The following is a 21,377-nucleotide window of genomic DNA, read 5'->3' on the forward strand; positions in this document are numbered from 1 at the left end:
TGATGACCCAAGGTCAGAATTCTGACTAATAAGTTCTAGGATCAGAACTCCAACCCAGGTCATCTGAAGTTACATGTAATAGGCCTACACTGCCATCAATATTTATAAATGTATAATGTTAATTATACTACCCTGAAATTCACAACCAATCTATCAGAATAAGCTGGAAGTTTTGTACTTAACACATGCATGTTAAGATTCCATTTTATTTCTACAAAATCAATTTTCTAGCATAGGAACTTATGAATGTGTGTACTAGAAAGCTCACTGAACTATTCTCATATCCCCCCGGTTAAGGAGATGCAGTACAGAAGTTTAGTGTATATTATATTATGACACCATTGCTTCCAGAGAAAACTTTATCAGGTAGTATGAACCCACACATATAGACTAATAGTGGCCATCTGGAGCACTGTATTGAGAAGGGTTTTATTTTGTTTTGTTTTTGTTCTTTTTTATTGTTGTTGTTGTTGTTTTGTTTGTTTGCTTGTTTGTTTTTGAGACGGAGTCTCGCTCTGTCGCCCAGGCTGGAGTGCAGTGGCAGGATCTCGGCTCACTGCAAGCTCCGCCTCCCGGGTTCACGCCATTCTCCTGCCTCAGCCTCCCGAGTTGCTGGGACTACAAGCACCCGCCACCAAGCCCGGCTAATTTTTTTTGTATTTTTAGTAGAGACGGGCTTTCACCATGTTAGCCAGGATGGTCTCAGTCTCCTGACCTCGTGATCCACCCACCTCGGCCTCCCAAAGTGCTAGGGTTACAGGCATGAACCACCGTGCCCGGCCCGAGAAGGGTTTTGAAAGTGTGTGCAAGTTCAGAGATGTCTATCTTGGGCGTAGAAATGGAGAGTTCTTTACCCTCCTCTTACTCCCTCCATTGATGAACAGAGTTTTAAAATCAATAATACAGTATTTAGTCTTTTGGGTTAGTAGACCCAGAACATTATATTTCTGACTAGAATCAATCATAATAGGAGCATTCCCATTTCGAGAGAGAGGGAATCACCTTTGCATTGGCAAGGTTTACAACAATGGAGTCTCTATTTTATAACATATTCTATAGAATGCTTTTGAAATGTTTTAAGTGTTAACCATGCATTAAATTCATATTAGTTTTTTGAATAAAATTAAAATATCATAAACTATAAATTAATTGTACAAAATTAAAATACTATAGAACAACTAAAGATCGCTTTAATCTCCAACCTTAATCTCACTTTCCCAGAGATAATCACTATTATCAGTTAGGTAGATTATCTTTTCATATTTTTCTATGCATTTACATACATCTGAAAATTTAATACTGATAATAAACTCTGAAAGATAGATAACGCCCTGTTAGAAAGTATTACCTATCATGGGTACTCAGTTTTCACAAGTTCCTCACTCATTGATTTATGCTAAAATTCTGTCGCAGATTTTGGGAATCACCTGTAAACGGTAAGAACAAGGTAGCAAGGCTGGGGCTTAGCTGTAGACGATAAAGCCTTTACCTGAGGATTGCAGGAATGAGAGGCTTCTCTGAGAGGCCCCAAGTCGATTTTGCCCTTCTCCAGAGACAGAGAGCTGGTCTACCTGAGGCTGACATGGGGAGGAAAGGCAAGGAGAATTAAGTAATAGGCTGATTGCTCCCATTGAAGAATTAGAGTAAAAACTTGGTCTTTAGCTTGCTGCATTTCAGCTTGGAGGTAAAAAGTATGAAGAATAGCAAAAGTAGAAATTTGAAATGATTTCTCTTTCGATTGTTGAAAATCCTACCAGCTCTCCAGTTTTCTGAGTTTTCTTAAAACGAAGGATATCAGCAGCTATGTTAGTTAGCCTAGGTGTCTATGATGCGACATGAAATAAAACTTCTTTTGTGAAATGGAGAAAAAAATAAAAACATTTGTTCTTACTCACTGAACGATCAATCTAGAGAAATAGATTTCAGAAAAGAAATAATCAGTGTACTCTACAGCATTTTGCATTATTTTTTTGGTCACGCATAATTCACCTAGTTCAATTCATATTTAATCCTACTCAAACCTATTTTTCGGGAATTGCCTGAATGTCAATGGTGATTTTGTGCATTTTACAGTCACTTTTATAAAGTGGAAAGTGGAAAAAAATTCTATTTTCCATTTCCTGCCAGGTCTTATATCTTACCCTTCACTGGCAAGAATGTCCAAATCCAGCGCTTACACTTCAGAGGTGTAATTTGGTTCTAATTTTATTTTTAAAAATTTGCAGATGGAGTTAGTTGCTCACTGTATCGTTTTATTTTTTTCTAAAGCAGTATAATTTCTGGAGTGCAAATGAGAAAGATTTGAGAGGCCTGGTATAAGACATGAATTTAGTTAAAATTGTTCTTCTAGAGTGTAAATTATACATCGTGATCCTGATATTCTAGTATTATTAACACAACTGATGCATAATCTTAAAGTTATATATGCCTCCACCCTTTCATTTGTAAACCTTCTGGAGGATTAACATGCTGTTCAGTAGTCTACAGACCTGCAGGTCTCTACTCTGGTTGCTTATCAAATTTAGCAATGTAGCTTTTAAAACATATGGATGTATGGATGCCAGGCTCCATCTACACATTTTTGGCTTGGGCATCTCATGTTTAAAAAAGTTGTCAAGTGATTCTAATGCACAAACGATGGTTGGTTTTTATAACAAGGGTAAGTAAAAGTATCAGCCCCACAAAACCATTGGTAGAAGATGCGATATTTGATGGAACTCTTCATTAATAAATCCCTAAACTGGGGTATTTTGCATTTCTTTGTAATAGCTATAGACTAGAATAAATATAACTCAAAATTCCCTCTAAATCTAACATTTGTAACTTTCCTCTGTTTAATGACAGCATTTGTGCCAATCAGCTGCAATACTGATTATGAGAAATTCTGGAACTGTGGATTAATTATCCTCTTTAATTGAAATGCTTTCAAGGTGTTTGGGATACATGAGAGACTTTCAATGAATTACTAAGAATATTCAAAATGGAAAATAAATCTACCTTGTTTCCCTTCCCTAAATAATGCCTTTGGATATATATTAATGCATCAAGTTGCATAAACATGACAAAGTTATTATAATTATTTTCTTACTTATCTCCAGACTCTTCCTTTATGAATATATTGCACAACAGTAATTCTATTTAATAGTAACCTAGCAACAACATGCCTGAAGGAGGATGCTATTTCACTTAAGATGGGAAGCTTTGCAATAGATAGACTGCAGAAGACTCACATTCTCCATGGGTTAGGAAATCTTATGGAAAAAATCATCACCTCTTTCCCCCATAAAAAAGTTAGGCTAACTATGAAAGAGATCTCAATTATCTCTCTTTTACTCTTTTGCTCACAATATTAGACATTTGTGATAAAATGCCTATTTAAAAAAGACAGCAATGAGCAACTAAATTGTGTAAATTTCATTTTTGTTTGTTAAAAACAAGATGTATGTATACAGATGTCCAAATTTAATGTGTAGATTTTGATTACTTTCTTGGGTCAGTTTACCCACTTTGACTCAAGCTCTGATTGACATGATACGTGAAAAGTCAATAAACTTACTTGAGATTTTGACTTTCTATCCTAAGTCATTGAACTAGGTGGCTGGGTGGGTTTAAAGATAGTTACTGTCTTCTATCCCTGAGACAATTTCTTAAGACAGGAGGTTGAATAACTCCTGCATTTATGATTAGTTGGAACATTTTGTTGGTCTTTAAGATGAAATGTGCAATAAGAATGTAAAATGTTATTGAGATCATGCATCATTTTTCCTATGACTTTATTTTTGAGCTTGTATATTATTCCTCTTGCTACACCAAAGTTGCTTGTTTTTCTCACATGATAAACGTAGCTTGATATCATCTTTAAAATATAGTGCCCCTGGCAGGAAAGCATCTCCAGAGAAACCTTGTTATTAGCATACATATGGGTATGCAAATACAAAAAAATATTTACACAAAACTTTCTCTAAGGATTTTAAGAGTCTTTACACCTATTATCTTCTGAGTCTTTAACATAATTCTGGGATGTGAATAGAAAGTCAACATTATTACAGTATGTGCTTTCTCTTTTCATTAAAATGGTCCTGATTTTTCTCGAGTTCCAGTTGAGAGACCTATTAGTATTAAGCATTATTAATTGCTTATCAGTTTTAAAAGGAGTTTATCCAATTGTATCCATATATATATAAATGCACATCATGTATTTAATATGCATACAAGTGTATAACATAGCATACATATATAAGCATGCATCTCATGTATTCTGTTCATGTGTGTTGATATTTGTTCCAGAATTATTTTCTGTGGCTTATTAATTATGTTTAGATGATCTGGACAGTTTAAAAGAATTAAGAAACCTCTAATGCAAGACATTTAAAAGAGAAGGAACTTTTCATTGTAGTTTGTAGACTAAAAGGAAAGGATATGAATCCAAATTACAGGTTAAAACAATGCTGATCCCAGATAGAAGGCTCTTTGAATGTGAATGTCGTTGCTCTCAAAAGAGATGTGTTTTGTGGCAGACAATAACCACTTTTGGACTTTTGGTCACTTGATTGTATTTTCTTCTTTCCTTCCCCAGAGAGGGCTGGAGGAAAAGGTTAGAACTCAGGGTGTCATCTTAATGAGATGAAAAGGATGTCAACCACAGCAGCCCTACTTTGTAGACAGAGTCTTACCTGAAAAAATAAAAATTAAAAAAAAAAAAAAAAAAGATAGCATGGTGGCTTATGCCTGTGATCCCAACATTTTGGATGCCAAGGCGGGTGGATCACCTGAGGGTCAGGAGTTCGAGACCAGCCTGGCCTACATGGTGAAACCCTACCTCTACTAAAAATACAAAAATTAACTGGGTATGGTGGCAGGCGCCTGTAATCCCAGCTTCTCAGGAGGTTGAGGCAGGGAGAATTGCTTGAACCTGGGAGGTGGAGGTTGCAGTGAGCCAAGATTACGCCACTGCAGTCCAGCCTGACAACAGAGCGGGACTGTCTCAAAAACAAACAAGCAAACAAACAAAAAACTACTTACTGGTTTCTTTTACACAGGCTGGTACACCAAAAGTGGCTAGCTTATTAAAAAGTATCTGAATGCTTTCCCTTTAAGGTTGAGATGGCAAAAATACTCACTTTTACCACTCTTCTTAACACAGTACCAGTGGTCTTAGCTAGTGCAATCAGGCAAGAAAATAAGAAATAAACATAAAAATTAGGCAGAAAGAAAACTGTTTATTCTGCAATGTGACTATATATATGTGTGTATATATAAATATGTGTGTGTATACATATGTGTGTGTGTGTGTATATATATACAGAAAATCCCAAGGAATTTATAGGAAAAAAAAATCTCCTACAACTAATAATTGTGTTTAGCAAAGTCACAGAATGTCAAATTAACACACAACAATCAATTGTATGTTTACATACTAGTAATGTACAATTAGAAGCCAAAATTTAAAAGAAAATGCTAAACCAATTACAATAAAAGATGAAATCCTTAAGTATATATCTAACACAACATGTACAGAATCTGTGTGCTGAAAATTACAAAATTCTGATGAAAGAAATAAAAGGAAACCTAATGGCAACCTACTATGTTAGTGGATGTGTATATTCAATATAGCAAAATATTAATTCTCTTCAAATTGATTTATACATTTAACAAAATACTAATCAAAATCCTATCAGGTATTTCTGCATATATTCATAAGAGGATTCTAAAATTTGTATAGCAGGGTAAAGAAACTGTAACAACTATAATAATTTTGTAAGAGAACAATAAACTGGGAGAAATCACACTGCCTGATTTAAGACTTTTTATAAATAACTACAATAATTAAAACATTGCGGTACCGGCAAAGAGATAGAAACAAAGACTAATGAAACATAATGGAGAGTTCAAAAACAGAGTCACACAACTATGAATAACTGATTTTTGGCAAAGGTGCAAAAGGAAATCAGTGAAGAAAAGCTAGACAGTTTAACAAATAGTGTTGGAAGAATGGATCCTATATCTGCAAAACAATAAATCTCAAGCTAAGCCTCACACCTATATACAAATTAAATAAAATGGATTATACATATAAAACCTAAGACTATAAAACTTCTAGAAGAAAATTTAGGAAACAAATCTTTGTGGGATGAGGCTAGGCAAAAAATGATTAGATAACCAAAATTATGGTTCATAAAAATGATAAATTGAATCTCACTGAAATTCACTTTGCAGAAAACATTTTAAAAGAATTGAAAGGCACACTACGAGATGAAAGAAAATATTAGCAAATTACATAACTACCAAAATACTGGTACAAACAATATAAAAATAGTAAAACTCAAAGGTAAGAAAATAAACAACAAAATTGAAAAATAGGCAAAGGATTTGAGCAAACATTTTAACACAAATAATAAAAGAATAGTAAATAAGTAAAGGAAAGGGCTTTCAACATTATTCACCTTTAGGAAAATACTACATAAAACTAGGATGAAGCCTGGCACGGTGGCTCACGCCTGTAATCCCAGCACTTTGGGAGGCTGAGGTGGGCGGATCCCCTGAGGTCGGGAGCTTGGGACCAGCCTGACCAACACAGAGAAACCCTGTCTACTAAAAGTACAAATTTAGCTAGACCTGGTGGTACATCCCTGTAATCCCAGCTACCAGGGAGGCTGAGGCAGGAGAATTGTTTGAACCCGGGAGGCGGAGGTGGCAGTGAGCCGAGATCACACCATTGCACTCCAGCCTGGGCAACAAGAGCTAAATTCTGTCTTAAAAAAACAAAAAAACAAAAAAACTAGGATGAGTAACTATTGTGCTTACCATCAGAATGATTAAAGTAAAAAAAATGATGACAGTAAGTTCCAGTGAGGATGTAAACCAACTGGAACTCTAAGGCATTGCTGATGAGAATGGAATATTACATAGTCACTCTAAAAAATAATTTGATAGATTCTTATAAATTTAAATATACATCTATCATATGAGCCAGAAGTCTCATTCTTAGGCATTTATCTTAGATAAAGGAACATTTGTTTTCACAAAAAAACTGTATAGGAATGTTTATAGCAAGTCTATTCATAATTGCCAAAAACTGAAAACAAGCAAATGTCCTTCAATGGGAGAATGAATAAATAAACTGTAGTAAATAAAGTAAATAAATAGAATATTATGCAGCAATAAAAATGGAAGAACTATGGATACATGCAACAACTTGGATGGATCTCACAGGCAGTATACTGAATAAAGGATCCAATCTCAAAAAGCTAAATATTATACATTTACATTTACATTACATTGTCAAAAAGGCAAAACTGTAGTGGAGGATCATTGTGTGCCAGGAGTTGGGTTGGAGGGAAGGGTGTAAATATAAAGGGATGACACAAGGGAGGTTTGTTAGGGTGATGGAACTGGTTTTAATCTCATTATGGGCATGGTTAAATGTATCTATACATTTGTTAAAATTCATAGAACTGTGCATCAGAAGAAAAAAGTGAATTGTATTATATAATAGTTTAAAAATAAAAAGAGCATTGAAATAATCAAAATTCATAGTAGTTACACTTTTCAAAAGGTCTCTTTTCTTATGTGTCACAAAAATATGTAAATGCCTTGCTAGCATAAAAACAAGTCAAAATCAAACAGAACAAAATAACAATGAAAAGAAGAACAGTAGCGGCAACAAAGCACTTAGAGGTAAACTGCATTGACACAACTAAAGTACTGTGGAATTCTGCAATTATGAAGCACAATATCTCTCTTGTATTAAAATATCTTTCTCTTGAGCTTATTGTTAAGAAATTCACCTCCACGTAATCACTTGACCTTCTTTTCTTTCATGCTGATATTCATTTGAATGTTTTGATTAATAAGTTTTTACTCCAGGAAGGTATTCACTTCTTATTTCTGAAATACTTCTTTAAGTTCGGCAGACTACTCATATGCATAGTAATATTTGAATTTTAATGTACTCTCTAAAGATTATCCAAAAGCACTTAATGAATACTCTAGTTTGTGTAATAAGATATTGCTATTCACACCTCGGGATTCCAGAGTACATACATATTAAATAGGAATTAATATTTATGGTTGTTCCCATAATTATTCTAAAACAGGGACAAAGCTATGAAGAAATCTCATTTCTGATGTGCAGTTCTATGAATTTTAACACATGTATAGATATATTTAACCATGACCATAACGAGATTATCTGATTATTGAACTAACAAAAGCCAAATCTAAATGTATCTACTTCATAGATTTTTAGCGGAATGACTTAATTTATAAGGAAGATGCTTTTTTTTTTTGGATGGAGTCTCACTCTGTTGCCCAGGCTGGAGTGCAATGGCACCATCTCGGCTCACTGCAACCTCTGCCTCCTGGGTACAAGTGATTCTCCTGCCTCAGCCTCCCGAGTAGCTGAAATTAAAGGTACACTCCACCACGCCCACCTAATTTTGTATATTTAGTAAGACAGGGTTTCACTGTGTTAGCCAGGATGATCTTGAATTCTCGGCCTCTGAAAGTGCTGGGATTACAGGTGTGAGCCACCATGCCTGGCCTAAGATGCATTTTAAAAACTCTTCACATGCCCGATGAAACTAAGACTAAACATTGTACTTTAAAACATCTGATTCTTTGAAATCATGCATAAATTTTAGCTTCAAGATCAATCTCTTGTTCCTCTGGCTGAAAGTTGTGTTGGATTATCCCTTATTGAGGTGTTTATTTAACAGAAACCTACCTGAATCTTTCAGAAAAATATTATTGTTTAATATTTAAGGTATTATAAAAGACATGATCTAAAGTAGTTTGTTTCTCATGTCTTCTAATTTAACAAAGAAACACTGCACTAAATTAGTCATTTATTTTATAAATATATCTTATGTAAAAGCACCTACTATGTGCCAAGCTCTGAGGAAGGCATTGAGAATATAATGGTTTTATGAGCTCAATTATGTCTCCCTCTCTACCTCTCATAAATTCATCTGTTGAAATCCTAACACTTAGTGCCACATAATACAATTATATTTAGAGACAGGGTCTTTAAAGGGGCAATTAAGTTAAACCAAGGTCAATAGAATGGGCTCTAATCCAATATTATTGGTGTCCTCATAAGAAAGTAGATTAGGATACAGACACACACAGAGAGAGGACCATGTGCCCACTTGAAGAGAAGAAGGCCGCCTGCAAGCCAAGGAGAGAGGCCTCAGAAGAAACCCACCTGTTGACACCTTGATTTTGGACCTCTAGCTCCAGAATTGTGAGAAAATAGATGCAAATATGTACCCGACTGGCATGAAAGTCAAGTAGTGAGTCAGAAACAAAACACTACATGAGTAACAATTACCATAGATTCTGTCTGAGAAAATTATGGGGGCCGCAGCAGAATAAAACAAAGGTACCTGATTTACTTTTCCAAAGGTGATGTTTTAAAGTGAGGATTGTATGGTATGATAGTCACCTGGTTAAATAAAAGGAAAATTCTTCCAGGTAGCAAAAATAACAAAAAACAAATTCGAGAAAGAGTCTGACCCCCTGAAATGACTGAGAAAATGCTACTGTAGGAGGAATTCAGTGAGTGAGGGGGAGAGAGTAGGCTGTGGGTCGAGAAACAGGCAGGGCTGGAACAAAGAGAATATTTTAGAATTCACTGTTTTTCAGCTCATTCTCTGTTACTTTTAACTCACCTTTGGCCTTTGAACGCCCTTCTGGGAGATAACTCCTAGTTCTTCTCTTCTGAATTTGTTTTTTAGGACTGCTGCGTAGAGGCACGTATTCTTGTGTTTTATTTAAGACAGAATGTTGCCTGGAGCCACCTTCTTCTAGGCTCTAGTAAAGAGTAAAAGGTTAGGCTCTAGTAAAGAGTAAAAGGTTAGACTGAGACATTTCAAACCCCTTTCTACCTTAATATTCTGTGACTCTCTGCCCTTTTTTTGCCTCCCTTAATTATTATATATTGCTTTAGGCTTGAATACACACGCAGGAAAAAGACAAATAAAAAAATTGTTATAAAATCTTTAAATCATGGCTCATTACAGAAGAGCCCTTGAGGTGTGCTCTCATTAGTGTGGGTTGTTTGCGTGTTTTTATTTATTTATATTTGATCATTCGCCTACCTAATGTTTATTGATGGCGTGCTGTATGCTAAGTTTGTGCTAGATGCTTAGTGGTCTATTAACACTGTTCATCTCTTCCTGCTTCTTAGTGTTTAGAGAGGAAAACAGGCACTAAGAAGCCAAATAAATAAACATGTAATACGAATTGTAATTAGTGCTTAGAAAGAAACACACTAAGTAGAGTGTAAAAAATAACTATGGAAAAAACAATTTATTGGATTGGAATATTCTCATCCTTAAAAGATGAGAAGGAATCACCTAGGTGAAGTAGAAACAAAAACATTCCCAGTACAGGAAACTGCAAATTCAAATACCTTGAATTTGAAAGGAGTTGTGTATTTTAGGAGCTAGTAACCATACAGCATGGTGAGGGTGTATTGTAACATGGCATCAGATGAAACTAGAAAGAAATGCATGGCTGAGGAACATGGGTAAAGGTGAAAGCCATCATTCTCAGCAAACTAACACAGGAATAGAAAATCAAACACCGCATGTCCTCACTCATAAGTGGGAGTTGAACAATGAGAACACATGAATGCAGGGAGGGGAACATCACACACCATGGCCTCTTTAGGGGATAGAGGGTAAAGGGAGGGAGAGCATTAGGACAAATTCGTAATGCCTGTGGGGCTTAAAACCTAGATGACGGGTTGACAGTTGCAGCAAACCACCATGGCACATGTATACCTATGTAACAAACCTGCACATTCTGCACATGTATCCTGGAACTTAAAAAAAAAAAAAAAATGCATGAACCACATCTCGACTTTATAGGATGTGGCCAGGAGTGGGTGGTTAGTGGATTAAATAACCAAAAGTATAAGCAGAAAATTTCCAAAACTATTCAGTGGTCAGGGGCCCATTATTCGTTGTCCTTAATAAAACCAAGTCTTCTAAGTTTGTGTGTATTTATTTCTATTTTCTGAACTTTAACTGTATGTGGATAATTAATATAATTATGCTGGGTTTTATTTAAGCTATCACATTTGTTTTATCTTATTTAATTTAAGGGACTTTAGAGCAATATTCTGTATTATAGGAGAATAAGGAATATATCCCCTTTCACAGAAATAACTTCAATGGAAGAATAAGAATAAAAACAGAGAGAATGCGTGTGTGTGTTATTATCCTTAAAAAAAAGTAGCGACTGACCTCTGTCATAGCAGATCTGGTTCAAAGAACCTGAACTGAAACTTGGCTGTAGAACAAGGTTTAATAAAACTCAGCTCTACCTTTTTTTTAACCTGGTAGCTAAAGAAAACTTCTTTAACGAGTAAAATTAAACTGAAAAAGAATAAATCCATTGTGCTCAGGCTTTCTTTTGAAGTTCCAACAGTGGTATAATTAAAGTAGGATTTCTGTAGGCAGCATGCGGGAAAAAGAGGAGCAAATCAGCTAATATGAAAGGGAGTACCTTAAAGAAAAGTAAAAAGTATTAAGATTAAAGTTATTTAAGAACCACAAACTTTTATTGCATGGAGGAAGGTTGACTTCTTTGAGCTTTTGAAATTACATTTCAAAGACCATGGGAAGACATTAATAAAAGAAATATGTGGGATGAAGAATAGAAATGCTTTCTTGATATCAGGATCTTTAAAAAAAAACAAACAAAACACTGGAAACTCTTGCACATAAAACAATGAAAGTTCTATTTTTGAGACATGGAAAATAGATTGAAATGACCATAGGACATAAGATATCCTGTAAATCTAGATCAATCTTCCCCCCCACCAAAAAAAAATACCCAATCTCAGTTATACGCACTTTTTTGGGTCAAATTAAATGTAGTATACACTCATTTGGGTAACTTAGGAATTTTCAAAAGGTAGAAAGAATTGGCTTGGGCATTTTTACCATCCAAAGGCAGCAACCAGTGACAGTCTAGTATTCCTCCTCCTGTTCACTTTATAGTGTTGAGTTATTTGGTTGGGATTGTGTTCCATCCTCCGTTCAGTGTTCAGCAGTCTCATTATAAAAATGAACACTCACCCAGTAATCAGAAACTTCTGGTAAGTCGACCCCAGAGTTACACAGTAGTCTGTGTAGTAGACGCAGGGCCATTTGCTTAAAAGGACCTTTATTGTGGACACTCAGGGTATTAATAATTTTAAAATATTTTTTAAGTAGAAGTAACAAAAAACAGATGATTCCTAAGCCCAACATCCAGGGATAATCACTGTTAACCTCCCTACGTATTTCCTTTTGTTGTTTCTCTAAACCATTGTTAAATTGTTCTCCAGAAATGTCCATCACCTTACATTCCCACCAACAACAACTGAGTCTGTTTCACTATAGTTCCATTAAGAGAATTATTTTTAAACATTATTTATTCCTTCTCAATTTGATACATAAAATGGCATCTTGTTGATTTTTTAATGCACATTTTCTTGATTGTTATCCAAGTTTAAGTCTATTTGATGATTGTTAACTGCTTTTCTCCTTTGAAAATATCCTGTGCCTTCTACCTTAATATTTGCTAAGCCTTTTCTCCTGTTTTCTAAGATACGTTTAAGTATAAAAGATGTTAATTCCATAACTATGACAATGCTTTTTAAAGATGTCAATGGACTCTCAATTCATTTTCAGTGTTTTATTACATGGAGAATTTAAAATATGTTAAATTTTTACATATTCAGATTTATTCATCTTTTCCTTATACGAATTTTTTCTTGTTTTAAACCCTCCTTGGACAGCTGAAGATAGACTAAAATATACTAAATATTCATGTATTAGTCTTTTAGATCTTTTTGAAGTTTCATTTATTACAATTCTTTTTATTTGTGAATGCATTTATCACAGAAGTATTAAATAAATATGCTTTTATTGAAGAAGATCAAGAAATATCTCTTTTGAGAAAACATGACTTTTCTCTTGCTTTCATCCCCCCACCACTTTTTCTATCCCAAAGTAATAAACAAAGCTAATATGTTGATGTATACAATAACTCATTTTTCTTTGTATTTATACATGTGCTTGCCCACACTTATATACAAAACTACACATTTACATAAATAATATTATACTATATGCCTTCTTTCCTTGCTCTTTTACTTAACAAGATTCTTAGATATATTTCTATATCACAGAATATGTTATTTTTATTATTTTTAACAGCTGCATAATATTCCATAATATGGATGTACTGCACACTTAAATAATTATTTAAATAATTTATAGTACATCCATATTATGAAATACATACCCTACATTTAAGGGTAATGATACTGTTTTCATTTGGTTTTGTTAAGAATTTTTTTTTATAATGAGCATTATTTTATTTGCCTCTTTCATTCAGGTTCTTAGAATCGGAATTGCTATGCCAAATGAAACGCATTTTATTTTTAGTAGTTGTTTTAGTACTTTTAATACATAATATTCATACATATTTATGGGGTACATATGATATTTAATTACATGAGTAGATTGTGTAATAATCAAGTGAGGGTATTTGGTGTATTGATAATCTCAAATATTTATCATTTCTCTGTATTGGAAACATTTAAAGTTCTTCCTTCTAACTATTGTGAAATATACAACACATTGCTGTTAACTATAGATGCCTTACTCTGTTATCAAACACTGAAATTTATTCATACTATTTAGTTATATGTTCATACTTATTAACAAACCTCTCTTCATCTACCATCATCATGCACAATCCTTCTCAACCTCTGGTATGTGTAATTCTACTCTCTACCTCCATGAAATCAACTTTTTAAATTTCCACATATGAGTGAGAACATGAGAATATATGACATTTATTTTTTTGTGCCTGGCTGATTTCACCTAATGTAATCACCTCCACTTCCATCTATGTTGCTACAAAAAAAATGATTTCATTCCTTTTTATGGTCAAATAGTATTCCATTGTGTATATATGCCACATTTTTTTATTCATTTATCTGTTAATGAGCACAGGTTGATTCTGTATCTTTGCTATGGTGAGTAGTGCTGTGGTAATCATGGGGGTGCATGTATCCCTTTAATATACTGATTTCTTTTTCTTTCAGTAAATACTCAGTAGTGGGATTGCTGAATCCCACTGCTGAACCCCATTGCTGAATCCCATTAAAAAAATGGTAATTTTATTTTTAGCTTTTTAAGAAATCTCCATACTGTTTTCCAGGGTGGCTGTACTAATTTATATTCCCACCAACGGTATAATAGTTCCTTTTTCTTTGCATTCTTGCCAGGATACATCATTTTTTTTTTTTTTTGTCTTTTTATGATAATCATTCCAACTTGAGTAATATGATATCTCATTGTGGTTTTCACATGCATTTCCCTGATGATTGGGGATGCTGAGTGTTTTTTAATATACTCATTGGTCATTTGTATGTATTATTTTGAGAAATATCTATCTATTCACATCCTTTGACAATTTTTTAGATGAGATTATTTACTTTTTTCCTATTGAGTTGTTTGAGTTCCTTGTATATTCTGGATATTAGTAACTTGTCAGATGAGTGATTTGCAGATATTTTCTTACATTCAATAGATTTTCCTTTCCATTCTGTTGTTTCCTTTGCTCTGCAGAAGCTTTTTAGTTTAATATGGTCCCATTTGTCTATTTTTGGTGTTGTTTCCTGTGTTTTTGAGGTCTTCTCAGCTGTGACTTCCAAATCTTTGCGTGGTTCAATGTGTTTCCTCTATGTTTGCTTCTAGTAGTATTACAGTTTATTATATATGTTTAATGTTTTAATCCATGTCACATTCATTTCTATATAAAGCGAGAGATAGGGGTTCAATTCTATTTTGTACATGGATATGTAATTTTCCCAGCACCATTTTTTGAACAGACTGTCCTTATCCCAGTGAATGCTCTTGGTACTTAGTCAAAAATCAGTTGGGTCTAAAATGTGGGCTCATTTCTGGTTTCTCTATTCTGTTCCTTTAGTCTATGTGTCTGTTTGTATGCTAATACCATGCTGTTTTGTTTACTAAGGCCTTGTAACATATTTTGAAGTCAGACAGTGTAATACCTTCAGCCATGCTCTTTTTTTTTTTTTTTTTTTTTTTTTGAGATGGAGTCTTGCTCTGTCGCCCAGGCTGGAGTGCAGTGGCGCGATCTCGGCTCACTGCAAGCTCCGCCTCCCGGGTTCACGCCATTCTCCTGCCTCAGCCTCCCGAGTAGCTGGGACTACAGGCGCCCACAACCGCGCCCGGCTAATTTTTTGTATTTTTAGTAGAGACGGGGTTTCACCGTGGTCTCGATCTCCTGACCTTGTGATCCGCCCGCCTCGGCCTCCCAAAGTGCTGGGATTACAGGCGTGAGCCACCGCGCCCGGCCCAGCTATGCTCTTTTTGGTTGGTGTTGCTTTGATTATTTGGGCTCTTTTTTGGTTCCATACAAACTATAGAATTGCTTTATTCTATTTTTATGAAAAATGACATTGGTATTTTGACAGGCTTTGATTAAATCTTTAGATTGCTTTGGGTACTATGGTCACTTCAATGATGTTACTTCTGACCCATGAGTATGGGATGTCTTTCCATTTGCTTGTATCATCTGTAAACTTTTCAACGGTGTTTAGTAGTTTTTTGTTTTTTTTTTTTGTAGTAGAAGTCTTTTACCTTTTAGGTTAAATTTATTCCTAGGTACTTTATATATTTTTGGAGCTATTGAAAATGAAATTGCATTCCTAATTTCTTTTTCAGCTAGTTTACTTAGTGTGTAGACGTGCTACTGATTTTTGTATGTTGATTCTGCATACTGCATCCTTACCAAATTTATTAATCAGATCTCAGAGTTTTCAGGATTATTATTGATCTTTGAGAACTTGTGCCTGCCATTTTACTGATTTCTGGTTGTTTTGCATATCCTTTATTCCTTTATTTCTCTCTTATTTTTTTATTGTGGTTTGGTGGGTTTCTGTAGTGGTAACATTTGAGTCTTTTCTCTTCCTTATTTGTGTTGTTACTCTACCACTGGGTTTTATGCTTTTGTGGATTTTCTTTTTTTCTTTTTTTTACAATTATGTATAGAATTTCTTGAACACAAAGCTTAGAAATAGCCACCTGGAAACATCAACTCTAAATGAATGGGATCAGCGTTCCAAAGTAGAGACATTAGGGTTTCACACACATAGGGAAAGACAGAGAAACCTTAGTAGAATCACGACATTTTCCATTCAAGAGTAGTGCATAGGTTGCAGCAACTTGATTAGTTACAGATTAATACACTTCAAGGAAGGTTACTTTATCACTCTATAAGAAGGAACAATGATCCCAGGTGGTCTTATCTTTGGGGCTGCTTAGTCTTCCTAGTTATTTACAGGAAAATTCTTAGAAGTTGAGCCTGCATACCACTGGAATCAGGTTACATGGCCACATTCCTCTCAAGGCTCAGAACTACCTAAAGGTCCATAGCTTTAATTTGAAGTTATTTGATGCTTGAATTATTTAATTTCCTACTGAGATAAAGGTACTCTCTCCCTTGCTGTTTGTCTTTCAAAGAGAGCTCCCAAATTTTTCAGAAATACATCCCTGGGTCATTAAGCTGAAAAAAAGGTTTAGTTAGTTTCTAAAAAAAAATACAAAGTTAGCCAGTCATGGTGGCTCATGCCTGTAATCCCAGTTACTTGGGAGGCGGAGGCAGGAGAATCACTTGAACCAGGGAGACAGAGGTTGCAGCAAGGCGAGATGGCGCCTTGCACTCCAGCCTGGGTAACAAGAGAAAAACTCCGTTAAAAAAAAAGAAAAAAAAGAAAGTAAAGAAAGAAAAAAAAAAGAAAAAGAAAAAAAACAACTCAGAAGACAGAGAAAATGCATTCACAAATTTTCTAAATAAATGTCCTAAGAAAAGAGACAAAAGGAAAGAAAATCTCTTCTTTTATTTTTAAAAAAGGAATTATATCTCTCATTAATTTGGTTGTTTGTTTGAGATGGGGTCTAGCTTTGTCGTCCAGGCTGGAGTGTGGTGGCAAGATCAGAGCTCACTGCAGCCTCCAACTTTCTAGCTCAAGCGATCCTCCGACCTCAGCGCCCCCAGCAGCTGGGACCACAGGCTTGCACCACCACACCTGGCTGATTTTTCTGATTTTTTAGTAGAGACGAGGTCTCACTATGTTGCCCAGGCTGATCTCTAACTCCTAGGCTCAAGTGATCCTCCCACCTCGGCCTCTCAAAGTGCTGGGATTACAGGTGTGAGCCACCCCTCTGCGGCCTGACTTTATTTCCATGAAAAATGAAATATTCCTTCACCTCCTTTGTGTAATTGGCAGTTTTGCATGTCACCTTTCAGTTTCCATTAACCACTCAAACAACCCAGGACCTTGCCTAATTTAATAAGCCATTCTAATTGTCAGTCCCTGTTGGAACCAGCACCCCACTCCACTCCTTTACCAAGGTCCCTGCCCCTCTCCCCCGCCCTGCCCCAAAAGAGGGGAGCTCGCCCTGCAGGATGCGTGACTCTGCCTGCTGAAACAAGGCGCTTTGCATTAACACCATTTTCAACTTAAGAGGAAAAACGATTCAGCGTCCAGTACAGGTGGCCCACTACAATATGTTGTTTTACCTTCGATTGTTTGAAATATTAACTTAAAACGTACAGGAAGCATCCCTGTGATATTAGGGGTAATATCACCGCACATCAGAAACAATCCGCCAATCAGAACCCGGAGAATACAGTCCTGGAGGGCAAGAGGATGACAGCAGGCGACATCCCGGGCCAGGCTGAGAAAGCCAGGACCCGCCCCCTCCAGGACCTGCCCTTCAGAACAACACCCCTTCCAGACCTCGCCCCCAAGATGGCGATCACGCTCTGGCCCCGCCCCTTCCCGCTGTCTGGCCAGGACCCCAGGCAGCCTCCTTCTTCTTGCCCAGCCCTAGTCCTGTTCAAGGCCCCGCCCCTTCTAACCAGGCCCCGCCCCACAACAAATTCCACCTCCCAGCCAGAGCGTGGTGATCTTAATTCGTCTTGGTCTTCAATAGTGTTGATTGTGGCGGAGCCACCCGCCATCTCAAACGACCTTTTTCTTTTTTCTTTTCTTTTCTTTTTTCTTTTATGGATCTCTGTTCCATCACCCAGGGTTGAGGCAGTGGCGGATCTCACACTGTGAAACTCTGCCTCCCCGGGTTCACGGCATTCTCCTGCCTCAGCCTCCCAAGTAGCTGGGACTACAGGCGCCCTCAGCCACTGCCTCGCTAATTTTTTGTATTTTTGGTAGACGGGGCCTTCACCATGTTAGCCAAGATGGTCTCCATCTCCTGACCTCGTGACCCACCCGCCTGGGCTTCCCACAGTGTTGGGATTACGGGCGTGAGCCGCGGAGCCTGGCCCCCAGTCTTCTTAACATAAACATTTTAATATCAATTAATGTTTGAACTCAATGTTAAGTCAACTTAATCTCAAGTCAATGCTGAAGGCTCTAACATCAATTAAAGCTTTATGATTTTCTATAATCATTGTATTTGGAACAATTCTCTCAAAAATGAATTTTCTGATGTTCTGCAAGGATTAACCTCGGACTGAAGACTGCCACACGTATGACATTTGTAAGATTTCTGTCCATTATAGATTATCTGACATCTAATGCGGTGTGAACATGAAGTCAAGACTTTGCTACAGTCATCACACTTGAGGTTTCTCTCCTGTATGAATTCTCCTATGTTTTGCATAATATGAAACTTGCCCGAAGACCTTGCCACAATCACGACATTTGTAGGATTTCTCCCCAGCATGAGTTTGCCGATGAACTGCAAGGTATGAACGATGTCTGAAAAATTTGCCACATTTACTACACTTGTAAGATCTCTCTTCATTATGGATTCTCGAATGATTTGCAAAGGTTGTAGCATTACTGAAGACTTTGTGAGAATCATTACATTTGTAAAGCTTCCCTATGCTGTGGATTGCTTGATGATGAATAAGTGTGGACTGCCCACTAAAGGCTTTGCCACACTTATTACACTTGTAAGGTTTCTCTCCAATGTGACGTCTACGACGGCATACAACGGCTGACATCCAACTGAAGGTCTTGCCACACTCATTACAGGCTTGTAAGGTTTCTCTCCAGTATGAACTCTCTGATGTTGTGCAAGGTTTGATTGTTGATTAAAAATTTTCCTACATTCATTATACTTGTAAGATTTGTCTCCAGTATGAATTGCCTTATGAATTACAAGGGCTGAATTTCAAGTGAAGGTCTTGCCACCCTCATTACACTTGTAATGTTTCTCTCTAGTATGAAGTCTACGAAGGCCTGTAAGAAATGACTTCTGACTGAAGGTCTTGCCACACTCATTAGACTGTAAAGTTTCTCTCCAATATGATGTCTATGATGACATGCAAGGGTTGCTTTTTGACTAAAAACCTTGCCACATTCATTATATGTATAAGGTTTCTTTCCAGTATGAACTCTCTGATGTTGTGCAAGGCATGAACCCCTCCGGAAAGCCTTGTCACAAACCTTACATTTGTATGGTTTTTCTCTATTATGAATTTCTTTATGTCTTTCAAGGTGTGACCTGCAACTGTAAACTTTGTCACATTCTTCACATTTGTAAGGTTTCTCTCCAGTATGAAGTATATGATGAAGTGCAAAGTTTTCTCTCCTACTAAAAGCCTTGCCACATTCATTACATGTGTAAGGTTTCTCTCCAGTGTGAATTGCCTTATGCATTACAAGGGCTGAATTTCGAGCAAAGGTCTTGCCACACTCATTACACTTGTAAGATTTCTCTCCAGCATGAACTCTCTGATGTTGTGCAAGGCATGAAACATGCTAGAAAACCTTGTCACAAACCTTACATTTGTAAGGTTTCTCTCCAGTATGAAGTCTATGATGAAGTGCAAGGTGTGCTTTTCTACTAAAAGCCTTGCCACATTCATTGCATGTGTAAGGTTTCTCTCCAGTATGAACTCTCTTATGGCATGAAAGGCGTGAATTATCCCAGAAAGCCTTGTCACAAGCCTTACATTTGTATGGTTTTTCCTGCAGTATGAATTCTCCTATGCGTTTTAAGTTGTGATCTACAACTGTAAACTTTGTCACATTCTTCACATTTGTAAAGTTTCTGTCCAGTATAAGGTCTATAGCATTGAAGGTAAGATTCTGAGTGAAGGTCTTGCCACACTCATTACACTTGTAAGGTTTCCCTCCAGTATGAAGTCGATGGTGGCATGCAAGGTATTTCTTCTGATGAAAGACTTTGTCATATCCATCACATTTATATTGTTTCTCTCCTGAATGGGTTATGTGATGTGTCCTTAAGTGTGAGCTATAATTAAAGGCTTTGCCATACTCATTACATTGGAAAGGCTTTCTTTCATGTGTGCTTCCTGTATTTGTGTGAATAATGAAGAATGGAGGAAATTCTTCCCCTACTTATTAGAAATATGGGTTTTGAGACTACGAGAAATTATTTGGGATGTTGAAGCTGAGGAAGCATCATTGATAGACTGGTTCACTTGATTACCAATTTTCCCTTCAGTCTGAAATATGTGAAGTTCAGGCAGATGTAAATGAAAGCTTAATCCAAGTTGATCTTTAATAGGCTTGTTTCCACTGTGCCTTTAATCATGTTGGTTTGTACTACCAGTTAACTCTTTGGTTTCTGTCATGGGTGCTTCATGGTCATTTCTTTTGATTTCTTGCCACTGAAACTCAAAGTCATGAGTATCTTTCTTGATTTTTGGGATGCAAAAATCTTCAATGTGATGACTTTCATGTCTTCCCAATGTCCCCGTGTGGAACCCTTTTGTATTGCCTTGCCTTATTGATGAGAACTCCATCATGGATTTTAAAGAGCTATCCACAGACTCCAGGTTTCTGTAGTTCTCCAACATCACTTCCTGTATAAAACCCTCTGCTCAGGGTTCAGGCATTTCCACTCCTCCACAGATAATTCTATAGTCACATCCCTGAAAGTCAAGTGTCCCTGAGGAAGAGCCATCCCTGGCTCCTTCTCTTTGCTCTTCTTGGTGGCTTCCTTACATAACATGAGTCTTTGGAAATCACCTGAACTCTCACCCGGACGTCTAGATTTGCTCTGGGTTGAGAAAGAGGGGTCGGAATTTCCAGGTCTGTGGGAACCCCATGTCACTGGTATAGCAGCAGCAGAGAACTAGGAAACTCACAGTCATGGTGCAAACTTCAGTCCACTGTTTTTGTGGATTTTTATGATGGTAGTTATTGTCCTTTTGCTTCCAGGTGTAGAACTTCTTTCTTTTTATTCCAAGTGTAGAACTCCCTTCAGTATTTCTTGTGGGGCTGGTATAGTGCTGATTAATTCCCACAGCTTTTGCTTATCTTGGAAAGACTTTATTTCTCCTTC

General features: G+C 36.5%; 2 long non-coding RNA genes and 1 pseudogene across 2 annotated transcripts in view; 1 reads left to right on the forward strand and 2 right to left on the reverse strand.

The window, feature by feature from the left end:
- Positions 1–4,669, forward strand: part of LOC110741612 — a 71,111-nt gene extending 66,442 nt beyond the window's left edge. The window contains exon 3 of the long non-coding RNA XR_002518093.2: positions 2,845–4,669. This is a non-coding gene — a long non-coding RNA (uncharacterized LOC110741612). The remainder of the gene's footprint in view (positions 1–2,844) is intronic.
- The window catches only part of LOC116271053, a 36,490-nt gene extending 18,805 nt beyond the window's left edge, over positions 1–17,685 (reverse strand). The window contains exons 1-2 of the long non-coding RNA XR_004179429.1: positions 17,617–17,685; positions 9,672–9,813 (exon numbers count right to left, since the gene is read on the reverse strand). This is a non-coding gene — a long non-coding RNA (uncharacterized LOC116271053). The remainder of the gene's footprint in view (positions 1–9,671; positions 9,814–17,616) is intronic.
- A 686-nt stretch (positions 17,686–18,371) lies between these two features.
- On the reverse strand, positions 18,372–21,184 carry LOC110741611 (annotated as a pseudogene).
- Positions 21,185–21,377: the final 193 nt, after the last annotated feature.

The sequence above is a fragment of the Papio anubis genome, chromosome 17 (genome assembly GCF_008728515.1).
Source record: "Papio anubis isolate 15944 chromosome 17, Panubis1.0, whole genome shotgun sequence".
NCBI lineage: Eukaryota > Metazoa > Chordata > Mammalia > Primates > Cercopithecidae > Papio > Papio anubis.